Source organism: Trachurus japonicus, chromosome 15 (assembly GCF_045865225.1).
Source record: "Trachurus japonicus isolate A0001 chromosome 15, Traja_1.0".
Lineage (NCBI taxonomy): Eukaryota > Metazoa > Chordata > Actinopteri > Carangiformes > Carangidae > Trachurus > Trachurus japonicus.
Window position 1 is genome coordinate 4,544,029 of NC_140921.1, and position 16,754 is coordinate 4,560,782.

The window sequence follows — 16,754 nt, forward strand, 5'->3', positions numbered from 1 at the left end:
GGGGTCTCGGCGTAGCAGTGCATGTCCATATAACGGTTGCAAATGGATACCAAATGTCTTTGTAACAAAAAGACACACCAAAAAACATCCAAATACCTCCATGTTGCTTGTATGTAATGTCCGTCTTGTATTGAAGCCCCGAAATGCCAAATTGTTCCGAAAAAAATTAAATAAGTCTATATTTCAAGCTTGTTTGTAGCAGAAGCTCGTCTTCCTGGTGACTTGTTTTCTCATTATTTGTGATATTAAATTATTATAAAATCGAATTTACCCTGGTTCAGTTCCACATGTATAGCTTCTAACATAACGAACCTACACCAGCACATGTTCCTCCGACTGTGAGGTCACCAGGGTCGAGTGAACTGTTGTTTTTCTTCTGACATGTCACATTTACTTTACCCTGTGCTCCCATATGTGCCTATACTGTAATAATCTCACCCTCCCCTGGTCCCCTGTTTCCTCCCCCCCCTCACCAACCCGTCACCCCCCACCTCCCCCAACTCTCTCACCCCACATCTCACCATCTCTCTTCACTTGTGTCAAGGCCAACTCTTCTGGCATTACCTCCATGTGTCTGTTTTCTTTGGCCATTCCTACTCCCCCAGGTCCACTCCATGACCTACACACACACACGCACACACACGCACGCACGCACACACACACACACACACACACACACACACACACACATACATTTGTAGTATACTTTGACATACATTTGACCCTTAATGTGCAGTATGTATGATTCATGAGTCTTTTCTGTCCTGGGAACCACATGGGGTGGAAAATGGCATCTTCTTCCTCCTCCTCTCTTTCTCTCCACATTGATGGAGAGACATTAATAATGGCATAACAGTGCGCGAGAGAGAGAGAGGCAGCTGCATGTAGCTAATGGAAGCTGTTGACTTTCATTAGGGCAGGAAGTGGAGGTGGCCCGGTAGTTTTCTCTACGTGCGGTTCCCATTCAAATCAGTTCACTTCTGTACAATCTCATGTAATTTGAGCCGTTTCTGCACAGTGGGAACAAGTTTAATGTGATTCAGCGGCTGCAGGAATTTATGTCGGCTCACTTCATTGTACGTCCGTCGGCTCGTTTTATTCGTTCTCTTCGTTCTGTGCTCAGAGTGGCTCCACTTCGGATAAAGAACTGATATTATAATGGGGTGTGAGACAAGTACCTCAACAGAAGAGCTGGTATTACCTGTGAGAGGACGGAGGAGGAAGAGGAGGAAGAGGGGGGAGGAGGGGCTATAACAGTGTAAGAGCCGGTGCATTAAAACACACAGCGGGTCGGAGACGCTGTTTTAAATCAGCAGTCGGTGTGATTGCAGGTTCACTAAAGTTCAGCTCGCTGTGTTTGACTTTGTGTTTCATCTCTGACGTGTCAAACTCCTCGGCCCGGGTAATTACCTGAGTTTTGGTTGCTATGCTAACTGCACTCACAATGACTGTGTGTTACAGGACCAGAGCTACACCCACCGACTCTGGGTTATGCAGGGTTTTTAAAAAAACATTTTTTAGGGCAATTGCCTCCGAATGCTTGTCTCTTTTTTTTCTTCTTTTACAGCTGTAACACTCTATCAAAGAGACTGAGCTTCATAACTGCTGCCAATATTCCCCCAGGTCTGCTGCCTGAAATAGTGTTGTGTATCAAACACCAAATACTCTGCTGCTTTTAGCATTTTAACCTTCTTTTGTAGCTTCAAATGTGTGAAACTGGTGCCTTTATATTGACCAGGAAACATCTGAATTGGGAACAACTTGATGTCAGCTATCAATCAAAAGATTTCCTTTTAAGAGAAGAAGGAGAAAAAAAGAAGAGAGATCACATCACTTTCTGTAATTGTTATTATATTAATGATTTTAACCTGAAGCTATAAAATAAATGCAAATTCATTCATTATAATAGCAAAGGTGGAGGTGAGGATGGGGTGACAGACTGTGGAGGCGATGGGTGAGAGAAGAGACAAAGGAAAGAGACAGGTGTGTTTACACAAATGAAGACAACTTGGCTGATGGGTGCAAGAAGGTGTGAAATAGAAAAAGTGCAAAAAAGTTTATGGTGCGGTTGGACTCCTGCAGCTGGATGGAGATGAAGTGTTACAGTCATGATACTTAGTATATAATAGTCCTATTGATTGTTTTCTAATCATCAGAAAAGGAGATTTTTATGTAATATGCAAAAAGCCTGTAAGGTAGGACCAGACTCATATGGGATTGGGGCAGATACTGTTAGTCACTAGTGTTAGTGACTGTGGGAAAGGATCAATTCAGCTGATTAATTGTCTTTGTGATTGATCAGTTTGGCCTCAGTGTGAGGGAGTGGTGACAAAAAGAAACACACATTCTGTGTAGCTTTCTGCTATATTGTACATTGTTAGGCTTCCTTATCCATGGAAATATTGGTTTTAATATATTTGGGTGTGGGCCCCTGGACCTTTTTTTGTCAGTATGACCCTTGGCTTCAATTGAACCTTCCCTTTTGTAGCTTTCTGCTACCATCTAAGGCGTTAGGGTCGGTTTTGACCACCCGAGTCTTAAATCAGTTGTAAAACACACTAAAACAATTATTTATCATCCCATTTGTTTCTCATCTCTTGGTTACATTGATAGGCTTCCTTATCCATGGAAATGTTGGTTTTGCACTTATGATTTCAGTTTGAACTCTAATTATTGTTCTTATCGTTATAACCGGGTCAAAATTGACCCTAATGTCGTAATTTTAACCCTCCTATTGTCCTCCTGGGTCAAGGAAGGAAGGAAGGAAGGGCAAAGGGAAAGATGGGAGGAAAGAAGGAAGGGAAAAAGGAAGGAAAGATAGAAGGAGGGAGGGAACAGATTGGGTCACTTGGATCAAAAAGGAAGGAAGAAGTAAGGACGAAGGGACGGAAGGAAGGAAGGAAGGAAGGAAGGCAAGAAAGGAAGAAGAGAGGAAGGAAGGAAGGCAGGGAGGGAAAAAGGATTGTGGAAAGAAGGAAGGGAAAAATGACGGAAAGAGGAGGGAGGGAATAGATTTGTTCAATGAAGGAAGAAGGGAAAGACGGAGGGGAAAAGGGAAGGAAAGAAAGATGGAGGGATAGGGAACAGATCAGGTCAGTTGGATCAAAACAGGAAGGAAGAAGAAGTAAGGACGAAAGGAAGGAAGGAAGGAAGGAAAAAGGGACTGTGGAAAGAAGGAAGGATGGAGGAAGGGAACAGACTGGGCCAATGTGACCCAGAAGGACGACCAGAACACAGGAGGAAGGTTAAATGACCTGAGAGACAAGAAGAGGCTGGCGATGCAAAGGATGCTGGTCCTTGGCCTCGGCCCTGCTCCAGGGAGGGTGTGTGTGTGTGAGTGTGTGTGTGTGGTCAACAGTGGAGTGGGGGCCTCCATGACATTCAGTGTACTCTCTGTCCTGTCAGTGTGTGGTACTGTAGCCTACTGTTGTACAACCTCAAGGCTGGGTGTTATAATTAATTCTCCTGGACGTTAAACAACAAATCATGAGCTTTTCATTATGACCTGTTCTGTGATGAAGATTAACAGCAATTATATCAGTGCTCGTCTGTGTGCTGTATGTAGCCTACAGTAGGAGCTGCAGGCGCCACGACACGACACGAGACGAGACGAGACGAGACGAGACGAGCCATGTGAAGGTCAGAGCCTTGGATGAACATGTAACAACACTACATAATGTATATACTGTATGTATACACGTGTGTGTGTGTGTGTGTGTGGTCCTGGTTCCTGTCTGATTTAATTCAATCTGTCAGCTGCAGGATTTTCTACAATCTTCTCTCTGAATTGAAGCTATAGAGGTTTAAAATCCTCAGCTCGAGGCAGCTGGACGACCTCAGGGGCCACGGCATCGTATTCTCCCCAGGCTGAGGCGCTCTATCCTGGGAGAGAGACGGACCGATAGAGGGTCATCCATCTGGAGCCTCGGGTGCAGGCTTGGCTGATCAATAGGACACACACACACCAACACAGTCTCACGGCACTGACGGACGCTGTGAGCAGAGAATAACTTTTTTTTTTTTTTTTTTTTAACTTTCTTAAATCTTTATTGAGGACGTCCTTTCGGTTATTTATTTATTTATTTATTTAGTGATCATGGTGTTTGGTGCAGAATAATCAATCAATCAATATTCTGAAGAAAGATCTGATTATTAGCCACAACGCTGTAATATTATGTGCTTCTGCTGAGTCCAAAAGCCCTGTGTAATATCAACTTTATTTTAAGAAAACACGCTTTGTTTCCAATGTCATATCACGGAGAAGCACTACATTACCCATAATCCTCATATTTATCAGCGACGTGTCTGATTGGTTGAGCTTGCTGTTACCAGCAAATGAAAAAATAAAACAAATTGAGCTTATATTATTTTCTTAGTAACTAAAAGGTCTTAACATCTTTTTTGTTTTCAACATTGAATAAAAAAAGGGTGCTATATTGTTAAAATTCAACAATAAAGTGCATAAAAGTTGGCTTGACTTCTTTCTTTTTTTTCATAATTTTCACCAGCATCTTTCTGGTCCACATCACATCATATTTATTGTAATTTTTAATTCAATGAGTGACATTTTATTTTTTATCTGAAAAACATTATTATGAATTCAAGGGTCAGAGGTCACTGATTAGTGTTAAATTTAACCTTTTTGACCCTGTTTCCTTGAATAAATCACTAAGACTTTGATGCGGGAAGCTGAGATTTTGATTTGATTTTGTTCAGAGCACTAGGGACAAAGTTTCTGTAGAATTTCAGAGGGTCACAGCTGCTGTGCATAAAGCCAATTGGTAAGTGTCAAAGGTCACAGGGGTCAAACATCAAAGTGAATCCACTGCTTTTTCTGCCTCTCGAAAAGTAATGGCTCAATCAGGACCAAACACACAGACTTTTGGAAATGTAGTCAGAAAATCCGAAATAGACAAAACCCAACTCTGCGTTGCACACACACACACACACATGCACAATTGTCTCTATGACTTCAGAGGAGGTTCCATTGACTTAAGGACGGACAAAGGGAGAGATGGGAGGAAAGAAGGAAAGGAAAAAGGAAGGTAAGATAGATGAATAGATTGGGTCAATTGGGTCAAAAAGTAAGGAAGAAGTAAGGATGAAGGGAAGGAAGGAAGGAAGGATGGAAGGAAGGAAAGAAAAATGGAGGGATTAGGTCAAGGAAGGAAGGAAGCAGAAGGACATAGGAAGGAAGGAAGGAAGGATGGACAAAGGGAGAGATGGGAGGAAAGAAGAAAAGGAAAAAGGAAGGTAAGATAGATGAACAGATTGGGTCAAAAAGGAAGGAAGAAGTAAGGACAAAGGGAAGGAAGGAAGGAAGGATTGTGGAGAGAAGGAAGGAAGGAAGGAAAGAAAAATGGAGGGAAGGAACAGATTAGGTCAAGGAAGGAAGCAGAAGGACAAAGGGAGAGATGAGAGGAAAGAAGGAAGGGAAAAAGGAAGGTAAGATAGATGAACAGATTGGGTCAATTAGATCAAAAGAGGAAGGAAGAAGAAGTAAGGACGAAGGGAACGAAGGTAGGAAGGCCGGAAGGAAGGGAAAAAGGAAGAAAGAGAAATGGAGGGAAGGAACAGATTAGGTAAAGGAAGGAAGCAGAAGGACGGACGAAGGAAGGAAGGATTGTGGAAAGAAGGAAGGGAGAAAGGGAGGAAAGAAGGAAGGACAACAGGAGGGTTTTTTATGGTTTGTGTTCTCCCCCAAAATCCCCAAAAGTGAGATTTTGGTCCCCACAACATGAGTAACACCTGAAACAGACACACACACACACACACACACACACACACGCTCTGAGCTCGGGGAGGACATGTTGAGCACACAGCGATCCGTCTTCATAGCAGCAGCATCTGCTCTTGTCCCTGTCTGTCTGTACAATGTATGAGTGGGAGGTAATTGCAGCGCACAACACCATCACAGTGACATTAACTCATGATGGGGATTAAGTGAAGTCCAATACTGCTGCACCAATATTATCATTATGGGATTTTTTTCTCTCTTTCTCTTTCCCCCTACACTTCATCTGTATGTGGAATAGTTCTTGTGGCCGTTGTGTTATTGCATTATTGTCTCTTTGTTGCGTTTGCTGCCAGATAAATGCAGACGGCTGGATTACTACTTTCATGGACCACTTACATGATGACTATCGCTGTCATGGCAGCTTTGTCTGCTGAGTCAGAGTGTATGCAAAAACACCAATATTAGTTTAAGTGACAATATAAGAAAAGCAAAGTATTAAATACGAAGAGAGGTGCAGAATAACCCACAAATTTAAACATTATTAAACATTTTAAGCCCAAGACACGGTTTGGAAGTGGATTTTACTGCAAAGAAAAAGCCTGGTCGTTGGAATAAAATCAAAGAAATAAAGTGACTGATGGAGAAGACAAACACACATGAGCATTGGTGTTGTTTTTCATTTCCTTATTGCTGTTATGAGTAGGATGTGTTGCTGTTATATACGTATACTGGACCTAGATAATGTAATGAAATGGTGCTATAAGTGTAATGTAGTGTTAGCAGCTGTTAGGAGTGTGATGTAGTGTTAACAGTTGTGTTAGGAGTGTAAAGCTGAAGCCCCAGCCAGCACGCAACACATTGACCTTACATTGGGTCGCGCCATCATGTATCCCAGCATGCTTAGCGCAGTGATGGTGGTAATGCCTTCATGGTGCGACCCAATGTAATCACAGTGTGAGTGACATGGCATTCGGCGATATCGTCGCATATAGTGGGGCTTCACACTGGATGCAAATCAAATTTTTGCTTCACTTGTGTCGGATATTTTGAACTTGTGTGAATACGCCAATGACATGAAAACGCATATTTACGTCGTGGCATTTGTGTATTTGTGCCGCCAGCACAAATTTGCATGTATTTGCAATGTTTTTGCATTGACTTTGTATGTAATCTCGTCGCATGAAAAATTCGCTTTGCATCTGGTGTGAACGTGCCATAGCAGTGGTGCTATGAGTGTAATGTAGTGTTGGCAGTCAATGTGGAAGACCAGCAGTGTTTTTGTAATAATTGAATTCGGTAACACTTCATTTGACACCTATCTCTATAACGCATTATAACCATACTTATAATGAGGTATAATGCAGTTATAGCACTGTATAACTATAGTTATAAACACTCATAAATGATCATAATGCTTTATAACAATAATCATAACACACTATAAAGCATTTTATCATGACTTCAGGTCAGGTATTATAATACGCTATTATTGTTTGTAACTCGCTGACAATGCCCACATCGATAATGCATTATAAATATAGTAGTTATAATGTGTTATAATTGTCTTATTATCATGTGTAACTATACTTATGCTATATGATGTGTTATGCTTATTGTTATAAAGCCTTATGATAATTTATAAGTGTTTATAGCTATAGTTATACAGTGTTATAACTACATTATAACTCATTATAAGTATGGTTGTAATGCGTCATAGGGATAGGCGTCAAATAAAGTGTTACCCAGAATGCCTCTAGGGGCTGACACAAGTTATGCACTTTAGCTTTAAGATATTTAATGCACATTAGCTAATGTAATTACGCACCTATTCCGTCCCTGCAGACGAAATATTAACAGGGCGTTTGTGACTCATCAAACTTGTGCTGCCATCGAAGCTGTTTTGTCACTGATTTGTTAAAATCCCGTCTCATTATTCTCACTGAAAATCATCAAACAAAGGTCACAACCGATAATCCAGATCTGATCTCTGCTCGTTTCAGTAACTGTAACAGATTACTGCTTTGTTATTGTCATTATTGTTATTTATTTTTTTATTTTTTTATGTCATAATCAGATTGGTGTAATCCTGCTCCATGTAATCCCTCACTTCGCGGCCCTGATGAGTCATCACATCCATTAAGAAACAGTCACACATATTACACAGCTGTTATCTTACGCAGCCTTTTATCTTGCTTTGCTCTCAGCCACTTCTCTTATCTTCATAAAAGCACGCTTTTATCCACTGTTTTGCTCGTAGCACTGTCTTGGGGGTAGGGTGGAGGGAGAGTGTGTGTGTGTGTGTGTGTCGTGGTGGGTTTTCCTCTTACATCTTAACCAGGCTTTATCATTAGCGTCCAGCCCCCCTGTATTACTGCTGTATGATTCTGTATTGTTGAAACTCAGCCTTTTATGTGATTCTACAATGAAAACAACCTTTTATTCAGCTTCTTGTTCCTGACTTGCCAGCGTTGGCCTCTGTAATCTCATCCTTCGCTCTTATCACATCCCTCTTGTTGCCAGTTGCACTATTTTCCTCCGGCAGCTATTTGTTTTGATAAAAAATAAAGACTTATCGTAGCTCCAGATACCGATCTTCTCTGTGTGTTTTTTTTAGCAGGTTTAGAAGGTTAGGAAACTGGAGACTGCAGGACGATTGGTTAGTTGATGCAGATGGCTCCGCCCACCTGAGTCTATTGGTTTTTTGCCCTTTTATAGCATGTTTTTCCTTGACACTGTGCAAATGTCACAAATGTATTAGTGTCTGTGAGAGAAGTTTTTTATTTTTCCCCTCTTGTTTGGAATCATTTTGTGTTTGATTGATATTCAGATTTGATTTCCACGGTGGCCCTGAAGGGTCAAGATACTGCGACTGAAGAGAAAACTAAAATTTGATGAGCAAATCGCTCTCATTCTAGTGAGTGTTGACACTTCCACGTCCCACACTGCGGTCTGTCTCAGATCAGAGCGTCCCAAACAGGAAGTCAAATGCACAGAACATCCTGTAACTTTCAAAATAAAACACAATGGAAATGTCGACTTTAGACATAGATGAAGAAAAATGAATCATGGAGGTGGAAAAGAACAACATTTTATAATCCAACACATCTGTTCTACGAGAACACCAACAGAAAGAAGGAGGAAATCATGGAGTAATGTTGAAGTGATCTGTTGATTACTTGTTGATCTCACTTTATACACGACTGTTAGCACGTTAGCTTGTAGTTCACACACTTCTTCACTGTCGGTCGGAGTAAAACTGAGGATGAACACCGGCCTGAGGCTCCGAAACCTTGGTTTCAGTGTTACCAAGTCCACTTATTATAAGCGACTTATAATAAGCGGAGATTGCCCCTCAAGAGAATAGTTACTTATACCGTAAGATCGAGAGATCTGGCAACGCTGCTTTCACCAGTGACTCAGCAGAAAGTTACACATAACAGCGGCCTGTTGACCCGGTACTGTACCGAAAACCTTGATCCAGATTCTGTGTCTGTGTGTGTGTTTGTATAAAAACATAATAAATGATTCTTCCTCATCAGACCTCTGTATATTTCTCACTCGACCGTGCTGCACGTCTGCTGCACAGATACCCAGGATATAGATTCCTCTTCTTTAAACCGGAGGCTAAAGCTGTAGTTGTAGTGTTTGTTCCATCGCCATGGAAACAAGTAAAAGTGCATTATTAAAAGGAAGGCGAAAGGGATCACTGGGGTGAAAACTCAGCAACAATAATCTCAACTTTTTTGGAGGTCAGAGACGGAGAGTCGGGGGTTAAACATCACAACAACCTGGGAAGGTTTTTTGGCAGATCCGATCCGGCCAATGAGAAACTTCTAAGCTCCCGATGTGGAGGTCGTTAACCTTCAGCCGCTCGTTAACTGACAGCGAGACACCATGTAGCCTATATAAGTATAAGGTTTGTTGCTGAAACACACCGAGCTGTACAACCCGCGGCTAGATGAAGACGGATTCAAAGACATTATGATATTCTGGAAACGTCCGGTTCAATTTAATCCTCTGATGCTGAAGGTTTCCTGCTGATGTGCACAGATGTTAGGATGTCTCACATCTACGAATTTGTCGACAAATTAAACCAAATCAGATGAGATCAGACTTCAGACTTCATCCCATGTGGGGCTTCCTCATCTCGGCTGCATGATGTGTGAGAGGGAAGCTAAGGGAGCTTGGTGGATTTCCTGTTGCAGGCATGATGAGATAATGTGTCAGTTTGATGTCACTACCACTTGATCTGAACGTCACATTGCGTCGCCAACATGCAATAAACAGCATATATTATTTACAAAGTGTCTATATATATATATATGTATCCAAGTGGCTGCTGTCTTCTTGCACACACACACACACACACACACACACACACACACACACACACACACACACACACACACACACACACACACACACACACACACACACACACACACAGAGTAAAATACCTGTGGGGGCGATGGAATCTAACCAGGCGTGTAATCTGAAGATTTCTACCAGAGGAATATTCACTTTTCCATCAGGCTGTTGCTTCATCCCTCTGTTATCACCATCCCTCCATCCTCTCCTCTATTCCTCCTCCTGCTGCAGGAGCCGACGTTCTCACTGTCTAAAGTAAACATCAGCAGATGGAAATGGACTTATTCAGTGTGTGTGTGTGTATGTGGTGCATATGTGTACTGTAAGTCATCTTCTGCTTCCTCTCTGTTTTTTTTTTATTTTTACGTATTCTGCACCATGCACCTCCTTCTCTCTGTCTCTCTCTCGCCTTGGATTTCCTTTCCTTCCTAAAAGCAAATATCTCTTTCCAACACACACACACATACACATTCATGTTGTGCACACACACACACACACACACTCATACACACACACTTTAATGGACCAAAGGGCTCCCATGTGTCCGCGGGGAGAAAGCCAATCGTCCCATCGCGGTATTGCTGCTGCCCGTATGAAAAATGTATGATAGGATATGATACAAAGCAGAACTCATATCGACACAGTGGTGAATTAATCATTTGGTTTTAAACGCACTAAATAACTCTGCCGGTGGCTTTTATAAGTCTGTTTTCTTCTTCTTTAACTTCCCGCGTTAGTAAATCTCTCGTTTTTCAACCGATTCTTCATTCTCTCTTGGTTTACCAACCCCTCCAAGTCTCTTTATGTATGTGCACCTCTCTCTCTCTCTATCTCCCTCTGGAGCAGCAGCAGCTATGACTCAGTAAACAGAAAAGAAGAGAAGAAAAAAAAACGATTGGCAGCTTCCGGTTTGAAATATCATCAATATTTAATTAAGCGATTATCTTTTTAGGACACAACACAGATAGCGACGGGAAAGGAGCTTATAAAGTTGGCTCCAGTTCACGGATAATCCTCCACCCCTGCAGCTAGCGGTGTTACTGTCCACCCACCTGACCAGACTACAGCCCCACAGATAAAACCCAACAGGACCGGGAGGAAGTCTTTCCAGCTTCAGACCTCCATGTTCCTTCTCCAAGATCAGAAAGTTTAAAGCACCTCCTCCTGAATCATAATGTTAATATTATTTATTGATTTATTTACCAGGCACCAGGACACTCAGAGAACATGCTGTCGGTTTGTTCATGACCTACATTTTTGGATTTACAGACACAAAATGTTTCTTGCAGGACGATAGAAGAAACTTTGACCCACAGACTTATGTTTGACCAACCAATCAGTCTGAGCCATACACATCTTCATTGTGATGTAAAAACATGCAAACAAGAACAACTACAGCATCGGTTTCCTCATGGCGGGGGGATGAGGAGTAGACAAGTTCTACTTCTTGTTATTATTTATTATTTTTTAGCTATTTATAATCTGTTTTCTAAGTAGACCCTAGGGTTCATGTACAGACTGAGCACTGGGTGTTGCACCAAAGACACATTGTAATGTTGGATTTATGTTGTGAATGGAGTTAGGAGGTAGTTTGTGTTTTTCTTTAAATGTGATGTTTGAGGGTAACATTTATGCTTTCTGTAAATGTATGCTTTTGGTATTTTGTTAATATTTGTGTGAAACTTTGGACGTCATGGGACGCAAGACAAATTTCAGAGTGATCTGACAATAAAGTGTAATCTTATCTTATCTTATCGTTGTGCTGTGTGTGAGTGGTTCTATGTGAGCAGTTGACCATATTTGAATTTCCCTTGGGATTAATAAAGTACATCTATCTATCTATCTATCTATCTATCTATCTATCTATCTATCTATCTATCTATCTATCTATCTATCTATCTATCTATCTATCTATCTATCTATCTATCTATCTATCTATCTATCTATCTATCTATGCAACAAACCGTCTGTTGGAGTGAACTTGGGTGGCGTGGTGGTGCAGTGGTTGGCGCTGCCGCTTCCCTGCAACAAGGTTCTGGCTTCGTCTGCATTGGTTCTTCCAACTTCCTCCCACGATCCAAACGCATGACTGGCAACTCTGGCAACTCAAATTGTGTGAGTGCTTTGTTTTTTGTCTCTGTGTGGCCCTTCGGCTCCAGTCCCTGGTGAAATACACGACTGAGGGGATGAAATTGATTATTTAGTTTGAATTGAAAGTGTGATGTGTTGTGAAAGTGGTTAAAACAAGAAGTTGTGATGGAGTAGGTTTATTACCTTTAATTGTCGGTGCAAGCTGGTTTTAGATCGACGGGGCAGAGACGTGAGCTGCTCAGCCAATGCAATAGAGGTGCATGGGATTTCTTGGTTTCCCTCATCAAACTCATTAAATATACAATCTAACAACTCCAAAAACACTCTTATGGAAAAGTTGTGACCTGCACATTCACCACACTATGAAATAACAAATAATTATGTAACATGACAACACATAAAGCAAATACTGGGAACTACCTGCGCTTGGAAATCCCTCCGCCCAGCAGCCGTGTCTGGAATGTAGTTCCGGCTGCATTCGCCTCTAAAACAACTCTGTCTCGTAATGTTACATGATTATTTCATAGAGTGGTAATGAATCTACTCCTAAGACTTCAGGGAACTATTCCAGTTAAAACAATAAGAGCGTCAGGTATGCTGCTGAGCGACAGGTGTGCTGCACCACGTCAGGTATGCAGCAGGACCAGTGCTACAGCGTCCTTCCGCATACTACAGAGTTTTTTAAATGACTGGAGCACGAGCCGAGTTTTCCTCTACTACAGCTGTACAGCTTTGTTAATCTCGTACGTAATGTGCGTGTTACTTATTGTGCAGATCAGGTGCACGTTCGCGGTCATGGTGATTTCCAGGGGCAGACAAGAACGCCGTAACGCTACAACAACAGCTTCTGCCACCGGCTGTCTTGAATGTTTCTATTCCGGGGTCTTACACCAATTCCAATCGCATTATTTGGGTGTCTGAATCGGAGTAGGAGAACTCCGATATTAGTTGGACTAAAGCGTTTACATGAACTCAGTTGTCCAGTTATAGTCAGATAAGGCAATAATTCGGTTTTCTCAAATGTCACGTACTGAGTGTTACGTATTGTATGTTGGTCTCAGGCTCGGCTGAATGTAGCACTACTTTGGCTGTGGAACTATCCCAATTAAAAAAATAAGAGCGTCAGTCAGGTATGCTGCTGAGCGACAGGTGTGCCGCACCGCGTCAGGTATGCAGCAAGACCAGTGGTACAGCGTCCTTCCGCATACATTTTAGCCCGGTCGGTACACCAAAGGCTTTTTTTTTTTTTTAAATGACTGGAGCACGAGCCGAGTTTTCCTCTACTACAGCTGAACAGCTGACATGTGGTCAAGACCTACAGCAGAGACCTAGCACAGTCTCATCGGTGCATTATTACAGTATAAACGTCAACCTGAAAGGATGAAGGAGGTGAAGGAGGGTGAAGGAGGAGGGGAGGTACATTGTACAATGAAAAAACATGTGAAATGAAATTTTCAGATGTCATACATGTTTTTGAAGCCAAAATTAAAACGGATTAATCACTGTTTTTCTTGAGAGACTCTCTTTCACAAAAATGCATTTTTCTCAGCTTTCTAGAAAAAAAGTGGTCTTTTTGGTGCAACCAGGCTCTATTCAACTTTAGATAAATCAAGAATGGAACAAGGTACAAACAAATGGTTTTTCCCCCTAGTTAAATAGAGAGTCTGCTCTTTCCTTTGAGCTATTTGGTGTTTTCAGAGTCATAGTACAAAATATTTGTTGGGTCTTGAAATATTACTCAAAATGCCCTGAAATGCCGGCACATGGCACTGACCATTTTATAAAAGGGCTGGCACTCAATGAGTTAATAATGTCATCTATGTGTCTATATACAAATACAATACAATGCATCACTTACGTCATTCAAATTAGTCAACTACACACATTTCTATGAAAAACAGGAACTTTGGGAGGCTAATTTGGCAGCCATCCAATCAGACAGATTTCATCAATAGGCCCTAGAACAACCAAAGCAAATTTCATGCTTGTATCATAATTTGCATGATTTTTCTGCTATCTATTCCACTAATGTTCATCTCTATGTTTATAAACCATGAATAAACTTTGTTTTCTGCATTGCAACATTAGACAGAGAAACCTAACACTCCAAGGACTGCACCGTTTGTACTGTAAGCATTTCCACATGTGTGTGTGTGTGAGATTTGTGAAACAACGTGTTGATGGCGACGAGGCAAATATCCTTAATAGGTGTGACCTTTGTTTACAGTGAGATCTCAAATATGGACAGAGCTTCACTGTGTATTCATAGGTGAAGGCCTTGTGTACGATGTTGACTGAAAACAGAGGGAATAATATTATTGCTCATAAATACGCAGCTGCGCATGGACATGAACTCACTCTGAAGGGCTTTTTGTGATTGAATCAAACCAATTAAAACAGATTTTCTTTGGCCTAATGACGAAGAAGAGATAACAAAGAGTCAGATCAACAGAGCAGCTAAAAGACTCAGTCAAGTCAGACAGCTTTCCCTTTGAGACAAAAGAGCAGCTCAGGTGGCGGGGTCAGGTGAGTCGGGTGAGCTCGGCTGTACAGGACGTTGTGCTGCAGCATGAGGACAGTATTATGTATAAACAAGAAAGTCACCTTTGGTCTCTGCTCAAGAGTTTCTCTCTCCAGACCTCAGCTGTGCATTTCATACCTTGAATGAATATCTTGACAGATCGAGGCCTTGAGCCGAGCTCCCGCTCTTCAACTGTAAAGGGACGAAACGGCCCTCAGCCACCACTTACACTCCCACACAACCTTCCCCGAGACACCTTGAACAGACAGAGAACATCACGCAGACCTGCAGACCGGCACGCTCTCATCTGATTGGTCAAACACGCCCGCGAGCGAATTCTGCAGTTTAGCTCATAAATCGTTAACTTCTGATCATAGATTATAGATTATGTCCCGTCTTAGAAGGATGGAGGGAGGGAGGCTGGCCGGCTGTGATTATTTAATAATTAGAAAAACATCCTGAAGGTGTTTTTTTTTTTTAAAGGTATAATATGTAGGAATTCCCCCCATCTAGCGGTGCGGTTGCATATCGGAACGTATTCTTGATGTTGCATTCACGTGAAATGGGGCAGACGTCAGACAGACAACAGACGCTGCATGTAACAGGATAAACAAGCGTCTATGTAAACAAGTGGTCCGCCAGCACGAGGCAAAACAATACAGGCCTGACAATATGTTGTCATGGTGATGTGGTATTGTTTTACCGTCTTTCTCTGGTGGAGTAAAATGACATCCGGTTGGTTTGCCAACGGCCGTCTGCCTGACTGCACCTGAATGCAACACCAGTGCCTCCGTCCTTCCTCACACTACACAGTGGTGACAGTTTTAACAGGCCGAGCCGACAGCTCCACTGAGTTTCCGTGGTTACCTACGGTCACGCTGCCACTCAACGTAAAAAAAAATGGCGATGCAACATGGCCGCCTCGGTTCGGTGCGTCGCCCACTTATGTATTTGTAACGACTTGTAACAACTCATTCTAAGGTACAAGAAAGCTTTCATTTGTATGCGGGTGTGATTCCACTTCAGTGAAATACGTATTTATGAAAGACAGATTTGATTTTTGCTAATAAAAAGCCACATAAGTTACATACTGGGGCTTTAAGGTAGAAGTTATTTGTCTGCAGCTTCCTGAGGGCCGACTCCTCCACGCCGTGTCTTCTCTGTGATGTGTTACAGGCTGGAACTGTAGCCTTTTCTTTGGGGGGCCATTATGGTTCTTATATTGAACGATCAGCAGGAAAAATAGATCTCTATTAAGCCCCGCTGCGATTTTAATAGCAGGACTCTTTTAGAAGGATCCGGGGCAAACCACTAATGCTGGTATTCAAAAGCCAAGCGCCCGAGGTTCGTGCTGCTGCTGCGGGAGGCTTAAGTGGCCGCCCCGGTGGCTTCACGGCTCCACTCTGCAGGGTTCAAGTCCAAGACCCAGATCCTTGTAATATGATCAATTTATCTCCGTTTTACAGTCGTAATTCACTTAAAGGTTGCGTGGCTGGCTGTCGACAGGTATAAACAGACCGCCGCTGGAAACGCTGACAAATTATCTGTCTCAGGCCTTTTTGTACTTTGCAAACTACTTAGTTTGTGGCTGCGTCTCTTCCTCCTCCTCCTCCTCTGCTGCTGCGCTGCGTTAAGAGCCTTTTGCTTTAAGAGTCTCCGCTGCTGGAGAAGCTCCTGGTGCACTGGAGCTCCCATTAAGACACACCAACTATTATATCTGTGTGTTGTTGTTGGAGGTGATAAATCAGCAGCTCTGAATAATTTACCAGCATGGTGGAGGAGGAGGAGGAGGAGGAGGAGGAGAGTGATGAGAGATTTAAAGGTGCTATACAGAGAATGGAAAGCTCTCATCTGTTTCTCTCCTCCATAGAAAGCGATTGTCACTTTCTACATCCCCATCTGTCTCCATATCTCTCCTCTATTTTCTCTCTCTCCGACTGGCTTTGAGAGGGAATCATACTGTCTGCATCAAACACACACACACAGACACACACACACACACAGCGTTGGAGGAATCGTATATCACCGTGGGTCGGG